At 38.8% G+C, this 19,654-nt stretch overlaps 2 long non-coding RNA genes across 4 annotated transcripts; one reads left to right on the top strand and one right to left on the bottom strand.

The window, feature by feature from the left end:
* Positions 1-4,379: 4,379 nt before the first annotated feature.
* On the bottom strand, positions 4,380-13,379 carry LOC122090641. Of its 2 annotated transcripts, none has more exons than XR_006143715.1 (4): positions 13,213-13,379; positions 11,588-11,694; positions 4,959-5,989; positions 4,380-4,870 (listed from the first exon to the last, which is right to left on the bottom strand). It is a non-coding gene; the product is annotated as an uncharacterized LOC122090641 (long non-coding RNA). The 2 variants fall into 2 exon arrangements; XR_006143717.1 differs by having other exon boundaries at positions 11,654-11,694.
* LOC122090635 lies at positions 5,702-8,716 on the top strand. Of its 2 annotated transcripts, XR_006143714.1 has the most exons (3): positions 5,705-5,840; positions 7,389-7,592; positions 8,438-8,716. It is a non-coding gene; the product is annotated as an uncharacterized LOC122090635 (long non-coding RNA). The 2 variants fall into 2 exon arrangements; XR_006143713.1 differs by lacking the exon at positions 7,389-7,592 and having other exon boundaries at positions 5,702-5,840.
* Positions 13,380-19,654: the final 6,275 nt, after the last annotated feature.

Genomic DNA, 19,654 nt, shown 5'->3' with positions numbered 1-19,654 from the left:
TCCTAAAAATTACCATTTTTCCCTTGAACCTTGATCTACCATTTTGCCACTAGATCATAATTTGAATTTTCTTTTAATTCTATGATTTTAATGTCAACCCTAATATTGAATTACTTAAGAATAATATATATATATACTTACATATTAACTTATTATCCACATGGATAATTAGATAACAAGTGGATAAGGCCTAATTAACTAACAACACTAAGTAACTAATTATTGCTAATTAATAATTAAAAAAATAAAGGATTTCCTAATAAATTTGAGACTTTTCTTTTAAAATTTGGATAACATTGAGCATAAAGTAAGTAAGATAAGGTAGGAAAAGTGAGAGAAAGAGCTAGAAATCAATTGTGGCTAGAATATAGGAAGAGAGAGAGTTAAAGATGAAGTAGGAAAGGTAGAGATAGAGTTGTAGATGATTTAGGGAGGGGAAATAGAAGCAAAAAAAATGGCTCTATTGCCTCTGACCCTCTATTTAAGAAAAATCAAAAGGAAAAAGAAAAGGTATTGTGAAGAAGAAAGAGGAGAAAGAAGATGAAGAAAAAGGAGAAAAGAAATCAAGATTTCGAACGATTTTCAATGTAAGATTTCTTAGAATGATTTAATTACTTTCTTATGTTCTACTTGGGGTATTAATCATGATTTAAAGGTTTGAGATTTTGGATTATGGATTTGAGGAGAGAGAAAATAAGATTTTGATATGTTAACAGTATTTTTTGGGTTGGGCAGAATAGTAGTATGAGATTATTCATATTATTGAAAATAGTTAGGTATTTTTTTTTATAATCTGATTACGGGGATTATATGCATGTGTTTACTGGATCTTTTAAAATTTCCATTAAATTTAGAGTTGATTTGATACATCAAAAAATTCATGTATTCAGATAGGTCATTGTTAGGGGAATTTTCTGTACTCGAGAATGGGGGTAGTAACGGAGGAATATAGATTTCAAGTTTTAATCTGATTTTTTTATCATAAAAACATTTATGAGTCTTTTAAATCTCTAAAATGTTGGAAGTGAAGAGTTCAAAAAAGTGGGTTAATTTATTTTTCAAATTTGTTGGTCAGGATCTATAACAGTCTAAAGATCGTTTTTGAGGGAGATTGATACCTAACATAAGAGGTGTTTTCTAATGGTGATTTTCATATGGGACTTGTATATATAAGTTAGGTTTCAATAGGATCAAAAATTAACTTATTTGGAGTTCCAGAGGTATCTATTTTATATTTCTCTATCGTAGTAGGCAGAATAGGTTAAAGTAGAATTTTGGGAACGACATCAAGGTGAGTGGAACCTCTACCCTAACTTTTTTAATGTTTATAGTGTTATCCGAAAAAGAAATTTATGAACACTAGATCTATTCTAAACCTTGGATTTCATGATCTTTTGTCATTAAAATATGATTTTACAAACCTAATGTTATGTACATGAGAGAATGAAGAAACAAATTGAATTTTGTTTCATGATTTGCATTATATATATATATATATATATAACAGAATTTTCTATATGGAGCATTGATTACATAATGTTAGTAACTAATATTATGTTTTATCTTGCAATTATGATTGCATAGAGTAATATACTATGTGCATTACATGATTCATATATCATATGAGTTTTGTCTGAATATACTGTGCATTACATGATTCATATATCATATGAGTTTAATGTTTTGATGTATGAGATGTGTTGTTTGTTGTGGTAATGATGCTTTATATTACAGGCCTTGATTGAGGAGGGATGTGAGACTTCCTTGATCATTGATTTGTTATTTGTAGTTGTTTTGATGACTTTTACAAAAACTAAAATTGAAATTGACATGTTCACATAAAAACTGATTATGTGGAATGAGCATGGTTTTAAGTATCTCCGATACCGATACGATATCCTCCGATACATATCTTAAATTTGGCCGACCGATACGATACACATCGATACGATACATGAAATTTTTAAAATCCTTTCGTATCAATATATATCCTACAATACATACCGATATGCATCAATACACTACCAATACACATCGATACGATACGATATGCCTCGATACGACTATGAAAATTATAAAATTGAGGTAAAATGTACGTTTCGGTATGTATTGGTACATATCGGTATATATTGGCACGTATCGGTGAGTATCGATATATGTTGATACGTATCGGTGAGTATCAATACGTATCGGTGAGTATCGGTATATACCGATACAGTGCGCTATGGTCATATAATGGTCAAGATGGGTAATTTTTCAGAAAAACATGATTTTTTGAAGGGTTTTTGTTCCAAAGTTGCTGTCAGTCATATTTCTCTCTAACTAAAGTGGAAATCAAGGTTGGGAACAAGGATTTTATATTTATGGGACAACTACAAACCTTGAATTCTTAGTACGATACCCTCAATTTAGTGTTTATGCATAATACATGTTATCAATAGTTTTTTTTAACAAACTCTTTATGCAAAAGTGTTTAAAAAAATATTTCCTATCCATTTATGTGTGTATCTTTAGCGTATCTTAGTGTATCTCCGATACGATACGATACTCTCCGATACGTATCTTAATTTTGACTGACCGATACGGTGACCGATACCGATACTTTAATCCTTGGGAATGAGAGTATTGATCACACTTGAATTCTGAACTTATTTGTATTTATATATATTTTTCATTTTTGGATGACTTTATTGTTGTTGTCTCGCCTTATCAACATTGACGTCATAATTTTGAGGTGAAGATTGATTCATTGGACTTTTCCTTAGTGGAACTGTGGACTACTAGATGATGCAACCTACCCTTGGTAGGATCTACCAATTGTTATTTGACCTTCGGGAGATATGAATTAGTCTTTGGGAGGTTGGTCACTAGATAGCTTCTACAAGTTTTTGTATATTGAGTGGAGACAATGTGGTACTATGACACATTGGCCATTTATGGATGATATTGTGAATTCATTGTTTAGTTTCTTTTGAGTCATTATATGTACTTATATAGGGCAATACAACCGTAAGTATGTGTGGTACACTTGTTTTTTTTTTTTTTTTTAAAATTTTTTTATACTATAATATATATGCCTTTTCTGTTATTGGTTGTATGACGCAATTTCAAACTTGTTTAGTGTTGTGGTTCTACTCACTAAGTTTCTTCCTAGAGACTTACCCTAATAACTTGCAAATGACGTTGGTGAGGATTATTATAGAGAGGACATGAATGTTGAGCCTATTGTTGATCAGCAAGAGGACACTGCTTATGAATTTGAAGAAGACAATGATTTTTATTTTTAGATGATGTAGACTTTGAAGACATAATTTAATTCAACAGTAGATAGTTGAACTTTGAATTTTCATATTTTAGTTTAGTTAACTCTTGCTTGCACTTATGTTTGTGTGGATGCTACCCCTGTTCATTATCGCTTAGAACTTACAAATCCTGTGGACCGTTGATGTCCAAAAACCCTAAGCCAGGTTTCGTGGCGTCACACAACACTTGGCCTACTTTGTTGAATTTCAACAGTGCATAGCAAGCACTGCTGACCTGAGCTTTCCAGCAAAAGCAGCCCCCAATCTGGGCATGGGCAAACCCAAAAGCATAATTGGGTAGTCATATGATGGTAAACATGCCCAAATTCAAACACAATTAATTCCCAACTCTTGGGGTTCAAAAGTGAGTTAAAGATGAAAGTAGGTCTCTAAACCACTCAACCGTTTTTTTTTTTTTTAGCTCTGAGATGGTGGTCCCAGCCTTGAAATAGAATTCTCCTCAACATACCAAGTCTTTTTAGACTATGGTCAGCCCTAGGGATAAAATACAGACATGTACTTACCCCCAACCACAGGCTTAATTGGTTCATAATACCCAATTATAATTTCAGCAATTATGTTGCATAAGCCTTATTTTTCTAAATGGGTTTTCAGTTTTAGGATAGAAATCCTATTCATATCAGGTTTCACTGATTTTTGGGTGATCACAGAGATGGTTGCAGGCCTATGCATTGTCCTAAAGGTATGGACAACAGCCCACAAAACCAACCCAGCACTCACAGTTAGGTTTCTAACACAGGAACAAGGGATTCCCTGTGTACAATCCCAACACTGAACTATAGGAGGCTGTAGGGACATTTTCCCCAAATCTGAGCACAATCTTATGGTGAGGACAGCAAGCATACATTACCCATATTACCAGCATATTAGACAATAAACCCAATTTCTAGTCTTGGGTTAGCCAACTGTACACCTACAACTCTCAATTCAGCTGTAGGGACTTACAGGGACTACATACAACCTATACATTTACTAATTAGCATCTGTACAACATGCTATCACCCCCAATTTTAGTCCCTGTAACTGAATGTTCCAAAATTCCAGGCCTACAGGCAATTTTCTCAAACCTTTGGCTACTTATCATACACTTCTAGCCAAATTTGGCTGAAATAGGTCACAGGAACCACAATCATTTTATATCCTACCAAATTAACACAAACATAACATGCTATCACAATTACTCTCCCTGTGACTGATTCCCAGCCAATTCCAAGGCATGCAGTCCAAGGTTCCCAGTTTTGGGTGTCTACATGCTTGGGAAACCTCGCAGAAATTTATTTTCTACCCTATCTAGCCACTGTACAGCAAAATAGAAATAGGAAATTAACTTTGGGGTGTGTGTACAGCAGTAGGGAGGTTCTAGCAGAAATTCCCAAACTTGGACAATAACTTTTCTTCCACTTTTACTTGTTTCCTACTTGTTGCAACCCTTGCACTTCATGGACAGCAACTGTAGGTGCAGCCCCTTTTGCATGCACCCCCTTCTCAGCCATAATCAGCAATGGCAATTGGTGTTACCTTCTCCATTCTCCTCTTTCCATCTGAATCTGACCCAAAATGGAAGGAAATTAGACAATGATGAAATCTAATGCTTCAAAATTACTGTACAACAAATTAATGTTAGTCTTCTCTTACCTATATGTTTGTACAACAGAGAACTGAGCAGCAGAAGCACACAGTGGCAGTAGTAAGAGGCTTTGAACCTTTGGACAACAACTCCATTGTAACACCCTAATTTCATTTTCCTGCCTTCCTTGTGGACAGGCAAGATACCAGGCAGAGAGGGCCAATACTGGCATGGGATAACAGATAAAATATACCTATAATAGGGGTTAGGTGTAATGGACAGTGATATAGACCAAGGGAGTCAAGCCTGACCCAACCGGCTAGAGAGCCCTGAACCTGACCTGTCAGATGCACAAAATGGTCAAATTTGATTGAAATGAGTCTCACTCTTGAAATTTGACATGTGGACTTATTTCCATGAGTTTGTTATGATAAAATAAGTTAAATCATAAAATTTATAATAAAATTAAAATTATTAATTAAAGATGAGTATATAATTAATTATATATATATACTAATATGACATAATGTAAGTATTATGGATTTATATAAATATATATATATATATATATATATAATACTAGAAGTTAGTGGAACATTCCACCAAGGATAGTGGGGCTATAAAAGACCACCACCAACCACATTATCTCATTTCTTCTCACTTGGACAGCAAGAGAAAGAAGGGAGAAAAAAGAAGAAGAAGAGAAGAGAAGGAGAAAGAAGAAGAAGAATAAAAGGAAAGAAGGACTGCTGTTCGTGTATTTTTGGGGCTGCAGCTACATGTATTCTCTGCTCCTGCTGTGCCCTCTTGCTGGTGTTATTGAGATCCTGCTGCTGCTGTAGAAAAGGATGCATGCAAGCCAAGATGTGAGGTGCAAGGGGCTGTCCAAGCTGAAATCCTGTTGAAATTTTACTGCATATATTGAGCTGCTGCTGTACCTATTCGGAGAGGTAAATTTCATCTCTCTATACTGCTGTACAACAGGTTATATGCATGTAAATAATATTCCAACCAAGCTCCAAGCATGCAATCACCCAAAAATTGGGAATTTTGACTGCATGCATGGATTTGGTTCAATTCAGCCACATGCATGCTGTACCTGCATGGAAACCCATATGTAAAGGTGAGTATTCATCTTTAAATTGGCTGAATTGGAGGATTAAGGTAAAAATCTGAGAAATTTCAGCAAGGATTGAGGACATAGAGTACATGATACCTTGCTCTTTGATGAAAATGGAAAGAAATCTTAAATCTGAAATGGGAATCTTACTAATCAAGGCCTATTAGGAACTCCTAAATGAGTTAGGGATCTTAATAATCTGCTAGAAATCTGAAATCAGAGTTGAAAAAAAAAAAAAAAAAAAAAAAGAAATTAAGGCTTGGGATTGTGATGAATAACTAAATTAACATGGGGATTTCCTGAAATTGAGGCCGAATAGGGCTAGCTAGCTAAAATTTTTACCAAAATCCTTAGGACAGAATTGCAAGATGTGATGAAAGTGAAATTTCAAGAGGGTTTCACTAGTTTATGGTTTTAGAAATGCATGCAAACAAAATTAGAGATGGAACACCAAATTAGAAATTCAAAACATTGGTATCCCATCTCTAATCAAGTAATTAACATGGGAATTCCTGGAATTAAAGGCAACTAGTTGAACTTGAGGAATCTGGAAATTCCTTCTGAATTCCATGCATGAATCAAGAAAAATTAAAAATGGGAAATTATGAATGAACTTGTAGAGAGTTGAATTAAGGTATTATAATGTTAATATGTGAATGAAACCTTAAAACACAGTTGTATGCATGAAATACAGAGTTTAAATTCTACAGAACACTGGCAGAATCGAATTTCTGCAGAAAAGAACAGGCGGGAGACCACAGGTAGGCCGGTTGGCTCCAAAGGTCTCCAGCCGGTTGAGTTTTTAGAGGCTAGAAAGGCCACTGTATTGCCCGGTACTGCCCTGTACCTACTACAGACATGAAATAAGAACAGTATAGCCCTTAATTGATGGTTTATCCATGGACTTCAATCTTAGAGATTATAAAACTAAATAGGATTCCTACTTGAACATAAAATTAATAAAAGGGAATGGGAATAAGAATAACCAATTAAATTAGATACCTGATAACTTTAGTATGTTATCGAATAGGGAAATTGAATTGCAGTACAGGAATCTACCCAACTCAAAGAAGTGATTTGTCTAACCCCGACTATCAAGGTGAGTGGGTGCCCTGAACTTTCTTTTTGGAGTGTTTCTTATATTTTTCCTTTTGCCTGTCTTGTATGTTCATGCATCGATTGGTTGTGAATGTGCATTATTTTCTATTCTAAATATCTTATTGATGGATGGTGAATTGATGGATTTGAGATGTGCAAGGTAAGTTAGGTAATATTGGGACATGTGTAGGTGCCCATGAGATTGTGTGTGATTATGGTTTTATGGACGAGATTCACAGTTGTAATTATGATATTGACGGTCTGGTGTGCGGTGTGACAGATATGAGATGTGTTTTCAGTATCGTGGGCCCAAAGGTCAGAAGCATAGTTTTGATTGTGACTCTGACAGTCTAGGGCACGGTGTGGTCGAGGTGCGTTTTGGGTACCATGGCCTAGAGGTCAGAGGATGTGCGATGTGTGATGGGCAGTAATAATTGTAACATCGATAGTCTGAGGCACGGCTTGGCCAACCATAGACTTAGAGGTTAGTATTATAGTGACGACCATTGATGTATGATTTGATGCATGTAGAATGCATGGTTAGGATTCATAGACCCTGGTGCTACACCCTTGCCAGCAGGGTTAGGTACTGGCTAATCCCAAGGAGTGATGCAGTGCAGGTGACCGATGGGTTTGCCAGGACCATAGCTGCATACCTTCACAGTGCGGGTGACCGATGGGATTGTCGGGACCAAGGCTGTAGGGTTGGGATTACTCATTAGGGGTTTACAAAGTGACCGATGGGATTGTCGGGACTTGTGGACTCGTTGTTGCAGTATAGCACAAATACCCTGGATTACTCATTAGGGGTTTGCGGGGTGACAGATGGGATTGCCGAGACCTACGAATTCCTGACTCGCAACTAGCTTATATTGCTAGGTGACCGATGGGATCGTCAGGACCAGTGATACGATCTATGTTGCAGTATAGCACAAATACCCTGGATTACTCATTAGGGGTTTGCGGGGTGACAGATGGGATTGCCGAGACCTACGAATTCCTGACTCGCAGCTAGCTTGTATTGCTAGGTGACCGATGGGATCACAGGGACCAGTGATAAGATCTATGTTGTAGTACAACACAAATACCTTGGACTTAGTAATTGTTGCTAGGTTAAGTATAATAAAACTGGATCATGAGCATCATATGATTGGTTGAGCATGTATTGTATCATTTGTTTTAGTTTGCTTGAGTATGCATAACATTCTTTATTTACCTGTACTTGCATTATTTGTCTGCTTATGCTTGAATTATCTGTTTGTGTGTGCTTTCCTGCCCCCACCCCTCACTGAGCATACCCGGGCTCACCCAATACATTTACCCTTTCAGATGCTGAGGCCACATTCTCATGGAATGCTATTTTTGGAAGATGGAAATTGGTGCTGAGGCGGGACTAGACTTTAGCAGCGGTTGTGAAGCTTATGTCGACGAGATGTTGGGATTTGATGGGCTTCACTATTATTCAGTTCTTCCTTCTTGGTGTATAAATATTTATGGATGTGTAGTAAGTAGTATTGTAACATGTGGTTGTTTCTAGACATGAAATTTTGTATAATATAATTTATCACTTTAGTACATCACTAGTTATATTATATGATTTTAATAGCATACTCTGATTTTAGTTGTTGTCTTGTTGGAATTTGTGAAATTAAGATACTGCATCTGTGATCCTGGAGGGTTAGACTAACTGGATGTGGGTGTCCAGTGCCGCATACCTTGGCCAATTTAGGCAGGGTGTGACATCCATATCCTACCTTTAGCTTGCATATAGTAAATTCATGGATGTCAATACCCCTTGCAGCAGCATCATGTGTAGTAGCAACCATACCAAGGCAACAATAGGGTAGTAGCATGGGTGTAGTGGCAACATCCATTGTGGGAGCAATAGGGCAGCATGCGTAGTAGTATCAGCCAGTAGAATACCGCCCACAAAAAGGCCCAAGCAAGCCCCCTTCTTCTTCTTCTTTCTTTCTTCTCCTCTCCTCACCAACGATTTCCTTTGGTGAGAAATGAGAGAAATGAGAGTAAAATACCTTATATATTGGCTAATTCATAAGCCACTAAGGTCTTGTTTTTTAAGGTCCATTTTCAAGAATGAAGTTAATCCTCAGTACTAGTATGTTGGCCCACTTGATCGTCTGCTTGTTGGGTGCCATATGACCAGTATGGGATGCCCTTTTTACTCATATGATTGGCCGAAGCATGCCGAAGGGATGTGGGATCCATAGGATAATAATGTCATTTTCTGCAGACAGCACCACCAGCTGGTCGGTGGTTAGGTAGGTGACCTTCCGGTGACAGCAAATACTATCCCCCAACAGTCCCAACCACTTTGCCAGAGGTCTTACATGTGTTTGACCTCCTCAACATCACGTTGACCTATTTTCCTCCATTGGTTGGCCCAAGTACACAGATAGTTGGTATGCCATCTATGCAATCTCAATTGACCAACTGGATAACACAACTGCCCTCAGTGCCTATTATGTCCAGACACTCGAGGCATGCAGCTGTATTTTGATACGAGGTATCACAAGATATGTATGATGCCACATAGTTCCGGCCACGAATTGATCAAGATAACTGGAGCATATTCTAAGCCCCACAAGTGGCCTTTGAGAGACCCATCATTGTAGTATACTGTCATCCTTTGGGGTTCAGTGGAGGTTTTTAGCCCTAGGATGGGAGGCTATGCTCAAACCCGAAGAGCAGGCGCATTCCTGTTTGGTGCAGGCTTTCTACTGCATCCTTCACGGTGAACAATTGGGAGATGGAGAATTTTTCACTACTAGTCGTGTCAAGGGGGTAGAAATTTCATTCACCACTATAGAGTTTGGGCAGATTATTGGAATTTCTAGTGAAGGTGACAAGGCTTAATGTGCACCAAAAACTGAGTCCAAGTTTTTTTTTGACCGAGGATAAACAGAGCCATATGAGCGGTGTAGTGACTGGTGGGGGTGATGGTTGGGCTCTTTTTTCCAACTGGCTTGCTTCACCCAAGGTTATGTGTCGGATTGTGCAGTAAAACCTTATACCCAGCCAGTGGGCACTACAGTGAGGTTTCACTTCTTCAAGCATTAACAACCTTCTTCTTGTATGTCAGGGAATGGATCAGTCTTTCCTACATCATGATGAGGCACATGACATATCATGGCAATCATCCGAACAAGAGTAATCTATTCCATGGAAGGACCTTAACTAAGATGTTCCGTCACTTTAGCAGCATCGATGAGTAGCATAGTGGGGTCACTTCTACCCCATTTGACCAGGTCACCTTGGAAAAGATGCACTTAGGGCTATAGGTAGGAAGTGATGGAGAGGCACCAGCACCCCTAGAGCCAATTCAAGAGAAAATTATGGAGGAGCAATAGAATGCGGAGGAGGAGAATAAGGAAGAGGAGGATGGGTTTGGGTTAGATGTGAACTCAACCCTAAGGACATACCGCAGGAGGTTATGCATGGGAATGTAGCACCCTAATGATTTCCCTCAGGATACCACTACACTACCCTGGGGTGGTATGCCTCAGCTTTCATGACATATTCCATTTGATCCTGTGACCTTTTGAGCTCCACCTTCCTTTTATAACATTAGAAATTTTATCCCTTCCTCTTCCACAGGTGAATCGAGTATGCGGGAGGCGATGTCTTACATACAGGCTCGCCTACAAATCTTGCATTCTAGCTTCATGTCTTTAGATAGTCACGTGAGTACGAAGATCAATGTTGTTGGCGACCACATGGAAACCTTAGAGACTACCATGCAAGGATGGGAAGACTACTTGGGTGTCCCTCCAGAGTTTTAGCTACCACAGTACAAGCTGCCGCCACCACCTTCTCATCCTTGATAGTAGAATTACAACCAGACTTCTATTTTTGACAATACCACATTTTTACTGACCTATGTTCAATATTCAGTTTATCTTTCTCTTCTTTAGTTTGTATTAGGCGTACTTGACATATGGATCCTACTTTTTCTTTGTTCTTATCTTTCTGTCTTATGTTTCTCTTTCTTGTTAGTATGTAAAATCTATATAAAAAGTTTATGCTCTTTGATGAATTATGTTGTGGTTATCGACTTGTGTACCAATGCTAGTCTCCTAGGTTGTGTACTACATTTTATGCATTTATCTTATAGCTTTTAATTAAATACCCTAGTTGTCACCAGCAGATTCCTATGATCTTTTACATTGCGAGTTAGGCGAGGGCTTCACACTCTAATACCACTTTGTCACACCCCAGCTCTGATAGGCCAAGGTATGCGACACTGGATTCCAAAACCTAGTTAGTATACCTCCACCAGGATCACAGAAGCAGTCACTTACCTCATAATGCCACAAGATCACACTACAGAATCAGTGTACACATATAAAATCATAATTAATACATATCACTATAGATTCACTAAGATGTTATATACAAATATACATCATAACCCATTTCAATTCAGCCCATAGGTTACAATAATTATTGCATATACCAAACCTTTTACATATACAATCATAACTGAAATAAGAAGTGATGTCCATCAACATCTCAGTGTCTCAAAACCTTTGTCGAAATCCTGTCTCACTTTAGCTCCGGTTCCACATCTAGAAACAGCAATCGACATGGGGTGAGCTATAACAGACCAGTGAGGGGTGAGAAAGCAAGCATACATATTTATCTCATGATAATGCTAAATGCAATGCATGCTCAAACCATACTCAATATATGCTGCGTTAATGCTCAACTACATGATCCATTTTCATTACAGTAATAACCCTAATTACAAATTTTGTATTTGGGTTTTAGTGCTATAAGTAATGTAGGTGATATTACCTCTCCAGTACATCGGGATCTAGAGATACAAGTTAGTTGCAAGCAAGAATCAACCAGTCCTATAAAGAACCTTGGTCCCTCAGCCAACCCCTAAATAGTAACCCTGGAAAGTAACAGTCTCAGAAAAATCCATCGATCACTCGTGTTGTCTGATAGCTATGTGTACAATAAGTTGTACCATGCTGTGCCCACCTTGGATACAGTCCCGTCGTACCCCAGGCGTATTAGTCTCATCAGACCTACCCCCGATTGGGATTAGCCAATACCTTTCCCCTACTAGCAAGGGGTTATAACATTAGGGTTATGATCCTAGACTAATGCAATTCTAAATGCATACAAGTCAGCCAATATCATCCATAGATCCACTGACCTCTGGGCCCATGGTACCAAAACACAACTCAGCCACACCGTGCCCCAGACTTTCAGAACCACAGTCCACATCCACTCTGTCCATCTCAAATCATTTCATAGAAATACTCTACTTTTCTTATTTCAGCTCTGGGATGGTGGTCCTAGCTCTTAAATGTGTTCCCCTCATCTTACCAATTCTATATTCAGACTGTGGGTAACCACAGGGATGGTGTACAGACCTGTACACACCCCCAAGCACATGCTTAGCATGCCAACAGTACCCATTTTTAAAATTCAACAACTTTATCGCTTAAGCCCTATCCTTGCAGCTGGATTTTCAGCTCTAGGATGGTAATCCCATATATGCAAGGTCTAATACCAATTTATGGTTGATTATAGGGTTAGACTAAAGATCCAGGTACTACCCTAATTACATGGATAATAACCAGTTGTTGAAACCTACCCTGTACAGATGAATTTCTTCCTTCTTGGATGGTAATCCCAGACATCCAAACCAATATTCTGCTGTAGAAAGTTACAAATACCAGTCCCAAGGTATGTGAATTGTTCTAATTGTATGAACAATAAGGATAGTAGACCCAAAACACATGCACACTAGGGATTAAAGCCATTCTCTTATAAGCAAACCCAATTTCTACTTTTGGGTTAGCAATTTCTCACCTACAGCTCACAATTCATATGTAAGTGGTTACAGATACAATATGCAACCTATGATCTACCCAAATTACATAAGTACAACATACATACATACATACATACACACAATTATTTAGTCTCTGTAACAGAATTCAACTCAATTCCCTTTCATGCACTCTAAGGTTCCACTCTGGGTGGCTACAGGCCTGGCGATTTTGGCTGAAAACACCTATACATGCTTCTACACTACTGTACAAAAAATATAGAGATGAGTTTCTTACCTTTCTTGTGTGTACAGTAGTATCAAGAGTAGCAGCAAACATGTAGCAGCAGCATGCAGCACCACCATGGCGGCACAAGCTCTTTTCACCAAGCGTTTCCTTCCTCTCCTTCTCCTCCTCTCTTCTTCTTATTATTTTCTCCTCTCCCTCTCCTAGTGAATTTGGAAAATGAAGAATGGAAATGAGCGAATCAAAGGAAGGTTTTGCTTTTATAGTGGTTTAGGTACTCCACTAAGGCTTGTTTGGATTTTAAACACCATGCTTGAGAATTGCATTAACCCTCCATACTGGCACATGAGCTAACCTGATCATTTCCATATTGGGTGCGATATGACCAGTATCAAATGCCCTATCAACCTATGAGAAGGGTCGAGCCATGCCCACGGGATAGTGGGGCTCACATACACTTAATGCAGTTTTCTACAATGTAGCACCATCGGCTAGTGGCTCTGGTGGTTAGGCAAGTAACTTGTCGGTGGCAGTAAATCTATCCACCAGGAAGTCCCCAATCATGGCCCTAAGGTTAGCCATGTGTGTGACCCTTAGACTATGCATAGGCCTATTTCCTTTACTAGTTGGCTCAAGTACACAAGCAATTGAAGTGAACCATGCCCACTATGAATATTTCATTGGCCAAGTAAGCAGCCTAGCTGCCCTCAGTGCCTGGTATGACCATGCAATCTAGACATGCAATTGAATTTTGATACGGGGTATCCCATTCCCCCATCCTTACAAAAAATTTCATCCTCAAAATTGAATTGCTCATCTTTATCGAGGATCTCATATAACAAAACATTTGTTTTGTAACTTGGAAATGCTGAAGACATCATGTAACGTCTCCATTGAGGTATTGTGAAATGCCAAGTTACTAGCTGTGTTGGGCATGTTACCTGAGTTGTCTGTTGGGTGGTCCATCAAATTTTGTTATTTATTAGTTAACTTACCAACTAATGCGATTCCAAAGTATAATCAACATCTGACACTGATGCCTTGAATTTGCCTTATGTTCCCTTTGCACTGAATATACACGTCATCTGGAATGTTATCCATAGGCAATGTTGTCTAGGAATGATGTGGCCTAGATACACCACTCTCATCTTACCAAATCTAGATCATTTGCCCAAAACAATTAGTTATATCTTTCATTCATTGCACCCTATCTTTCACCAAGCTTTTCTCTTCTCCCACTCCCACCGAATTTAGAAAATAAAGAATGAAAATGAGAGAATGGGAGGATGGTTTTGTTTTTATACTGGTTTAGGTACCCCACTAAGGCTTGTTTAGATTTTAAGCCCTAAGCTTGAGAATTGCATTAACCCTCCATACTGGCATGTGGGCCCACCTAATAATGTGCAAGTTGGGTGCTACATCAACCTATGAGAAGGATTGAGTCATGCCCTAGGGGTAGTGGGTCCCATAGACACTTAGTGCAGTTTTCTATAGTACAACACCATTGGCAGCGACACCAACTGGCTAGTGCTCTGGCATGTAACCTACCGGTGACAGTAAATCTGTCACTAGGCAGTCCTTAACTGTGGCCCTAAGGTCAGCCATGTGTGTGACCCACAGACCACAGCACAGGCCTATTTCCTTCACCAGTTGACTCAAGTACATAAGGAGTTTAAGTGAACCATGCCCATTGTGTATACTTCACTAGCCAAGTAAGCAGCCTAGCTGCCATCAGTGCCTACTATGACCAAGCACCCGAGGAATGTAGCTAAATTTTGATACAGGGTATCACAAATTGTGTCTATGTTCAAATTTTAGGGAGGAAGGAAGTGATATGGCTATGATCTCTCGTAAATATTCAAAAAATCCAGATCTTATTTCAGAACCGACAAAAAGTGTGGGATTTTCCTGGCACAAAGTGGACTTTGGCTGATGTCATCCATAGGCCAAATGAGGCTCAACTAATGTCATCTAGACTGCATATGGCATCAGCCAAATTGCAAATACTATCGATTAGGGTCAGTATAAAAATTGACCCCGGTTAGCGTCGTGGGTCGGATCTGGCTGTTTCTTCGCTTTAACCGGAATTGGCCAAGGGTCTTTGGGTTGGTCTCGGTTGACTTTAACATGTCAAAGTCATTAATAATTTTTTGAAACACATTTTTTCAGATTATTTCCTCCTATACCAGCATGGGTACGCAGAACATTGCCCAAGTAAAGTGGAGGGCTCTTAGCTATAATTAAATGATCCCATCACATTTCAAGGGAATTCCACTTCATCATTGCTTGCCACTCCGAGGTGAAAAAATGTGGTGTCTACATATAGCTTGGCATTCCTGCAGAAGGAAAATTTTTCACCCTCTCTTATTACAAAATACCCATTGAGAGTAGGATAGCAAGAGGCTACTATTTTCTGACTCATCCTCAACACTTTTCAATCCTTCTTTCCCCTGAGATGTTTTCAATTCAACCTTCCATTCTCATATTGGAAGTGTGCCCAATTCCTTTATTCCCTTTGTTATCGAAGATATCTAAAAACTTGGTTAGTCCTTGGTGATAATTATAGAGTCTCGTTCCTGGGAAGTACTTCATATTCTTCATCTTTCGGCAAATAGGTGGGCTTTAAATTCCTTTGTAGTTTGCAGGGATGTTTTTTCTTAGCTACTTGCTTAGCTATAGAAGCACACACGCTTTTTATTTCAAAACCACTGAGGTGTACTTCCTTTTCTTAAACCTCTCTTTTTTCAATGTTGGCTAATGCTTGACCATTTCTGGATCTTTTGAAACAAATATCACCTTTCTGTTATGTATGAACTTCACCTTTTGATGTAAACTAGATGAGACCACCCTTGATTGGTGTACCCACGGTCTTCCCAAGAGCAAGTTAAGTGAGGTTAGGATATTTATCATCTGGAAGTAAATGTCAAATTTCACTTGGCCATTCAGAACAACAACTGTGAGGATCCCCAGGACTTCTCTCCTCGTGTTGTTATAGGCTCGAGTGGTTTGGCTTGATGGCCTTATCTCAACCAAGTCCAGATTCATGCTCAAGGCAGGTCTTAATGGTAGTACATTCAGAGTAGACCCATTGTCTATCAGCACTTGTCACACCATCCTATTGTTGCCTTCCACCATTATGTGCAGGGCCCTATTGTGTTTCGCCCTATCATTGGGTAACTCAGGGTTAGAAAACATCAATAACCACAACACAAATATGTCCAAAAATATTCACGAAAGTTGTGTGGGTTCTATTTGATAGGAACATGCATATTGGTGAGATATGAGGATTGCTTCACGATGTGTAGGCTAAGACATTAGTAACTCCTAGATCAAAATGTTCACTTGCACCTTCTTCAATTCGTTCAGCATTGTGTTTTCTAGCTCCACATGTGTACTACACTAGCCTATCTCCCTAGTGCCCAATTTCTCAATGACCAATGGTATATCTTTGAAGTTTCAACTGCTTCAGGTTTCATCACACTTAACAGTATCTTGATGAAAATCTTTGTGGCGTATCAGTCCTCTTCATCATCGTTGTCTATGATTGTAGTTGTCACACCCTGCCTCAATTTAGGCCAAGGTATGCGGGACTAGATTCTCAACCTAGTCAGCCTACCTCTACCAGGGTCACAATTACAGTCTACTACAAGTACAAATTCACAAGATCAACTACTACAATCAGAGTACATGTATAAAATCCATAATGTAACATAACATATGGTGATCAGGTCTACAGTGATATATAATAAATACAAGCCTGACATAAATTTAGTTCCACATGTTACATAATTAAATAAATCTTATAATATTTAAATAAGATTTACAATATCAGAAGGAAAATCTCATTTTTCTTCACTGTGTCCAGTGCACACAGCCTCACAACTATCATTGATCATCTGTCCATCTCAGCTCTAGTTCCACCATCTAAAAACATAGGTCCATACGGTGTGAGCTTCACAAGCCCAGTGAGGGGTGAGTTGGCAAGTACACACATCCAATCATGGTGCAATCACATGCTCACATAATAGCCATAATAAGATGCCACACATGCACAACCACATGATCCATTTAGTTATTATATCCATTTTAGTTACTAAGTCTCAATATGTGGGTATAAGTGCTATAAGCAACGTAGGTGGTTTCCCCTTTCCCAATATGTCGAACTCCAAGGATACAAGCTAGCTGCAAGTAGGAGTCAGGTAGTCCCGAAAAGAACCTCGGTCCCCCAGCTAACCCCTAAATGGTAACCCCTGATAGCCATGGTCCCAGAATCCCACACCATCATCAATCTTCCATGTTGTCCGATAGTCATGCATACGATACATCGTACTAGGCTGTGCCCTCTCAGGATATAGTACATTGTAACCGAGCATAGTAGTCCTCCATGACCTACCACTGAGTGGGATTAGCCAATACCTCACCCCCTATTGGCAAGGGGTTATAGCATTGGGATATGATCTAAACCCTATGCAATATACATACATCCATAGCAATCACAACATTAGTCATACTGACCTTTGAGCCCATGATACCAAAATCCTCCATTGGCCACACTGTGCCTCAAACTGTCAATATTACCACAATTATCATACATTCATACTACTACAATCCACAAAGCCACAATCACACCAATCTCGGTAAAACCATACCCCATGTGCAATATATATATATATATATAATTTATACAAAATACATCCAAAAAAGGGATTCTCAACACATTACACATGAGCATATAGAAATAAAATTATAAAAACACTCTACAAAATAAAACAAACACCCACTCACCTTGATACCTAAATCTGATGTCCATTCACTTAATTCTCGTCAAAGTGTATCCTCGCCGAGTATCTTAGGTTCCTAATTTTAACAATAAAATTTAAAGTTAGTTTTAGTCTTTTTACAACTCTAATTTCCAAAATCTTCTTGAATTCCTTCATCGGAATCCTCACCAGCTATCAGGCAGTGGTACTAATCCCATATTAGTATTTTCTCCAACTAACTGACCTAGCTCAGCTTCCCAACACTTGTGTAGGTTACTTATCTGATCCATACAATCATAAGTTCTCTATTTGCCTGATAGGACCATTGTACAACAATTTGGTCTCCCGATACCGACTAAGCTGGTTTGCAACTTCTACAGTTCTTTGATTGACTAAGTGGGATGCTCACACAGATGTCTTCATACTTCTTTCCTTCCTTCTAAAGGTATTTCCCCCTTTTTCTTGGACCAACCAAGTCTGTTTCATGCCCGATACACCTAGATGGTGACTCTAAAAATCATGCTTTCCCCAACCCCCCATAGTCGCTAGACTATGTTTGGATTCAATTCATTCACCCCTGCAAGGTTGACTAGAGGTGAGGGAGGAGAAGAGCAGAAAAAGAGAAAAAGAGAAAAAGGCATTTTCCCTTACAGTGGCGACTCCACTAGGAACTGTCAAACTTTCTATACCAGAGGCTTACAATGAACGTTAGAACTTTCTCCCCCTCATCATTATTGTGTGTAAACATGTCTATATATTGCTTGCTAACTGCATCATACATCGTGTTCGAAGTGAAATCACTTAACAAGGGTACTCCCTGTCGTGCCCGCACCCTCGGGGAGGTCAATGCATGATATACTAAGTACTCTGAGATTAAATGATGCCCACTTCCTATATAAGAGTGCTCAAAGTGAAATTGGTTGACGAGGATGGTTGTCGATAGTTCGAAACCCTTAGGGTGATAAAACATATTTGGCCATTCTGAGATTGACCAATGGCCACTTTCTACACTACACTTGTGCACACACTCACTCATAGGTACACCTACCCCTGTGGTTAGCTGACTGAACCCATGTAATGTCATGGACAATCACTGGCGAATTCACACCCCTTGATACAGTACCATCTGGTATATCAAAGGAACCACATACCCAGATTCCCTTTCAGCGATAGGTATATCAGTTCTGTCAAGGGTGGCCTTGTTCTATCCTATAGCCTTATCCATTGCATCACATCATATAGGAACTAGACCATTGAACAACTAGGGTATGCTACAAACTGACTCAGTGATTGTTTGCGGTTCAAGTTAGAACCCTTCTAACCTATTTCATTTGTGATGAGATTTTCCTTATATATGTTTAAACCTGATATGTTCTTTGATAATTGGGAATTGGGAAATGCAACTATATCGATTTTGGTTCACGCAACCGTGCCTGTGGGGTGATTCCCACTTCACCACATTATATTAGCATGTGTTCTAAACTGATAATGTTCCACACAACTAATCCAAGAGTCAAGAATGATTAGGTATATTCATGTTACGGGGAAAAATAAAATACCTCTGTGAAATCAGCTACGAGGTCGTTCTTACATGAACCAACTTGTTTGTTTTCCCACACTATAATTTATGTCTAACTTGGGCCCTCCTAAAAAAAAATGTGTGAATATCAACTGAAGATTGAGTCAAAATTAGACACTTATTGTTGGGAGGGAGTAATTTTTTGTGTGCATCA

The sequence above is a fragment of the Macadamia integrifolia genome, chromosome 2 (genome assembly GCF_013358625.1).
Source record: "Macadamia integrifolia cultivar HAES 741 chromosome 2, SCU_Mint_v3, whole genome shotgun sequence".
In the NCBI taxonomy this organism is placed as follows: Eukaryota; Viridiplantae; Streptophyta; class Magnoliopsida; order Proteales; family Proteaceae; genus Macadamia; species Macadamia integrifolia.
This window is presented reverse-complemented; position numbering and strand designations above follow the sequence as displayed.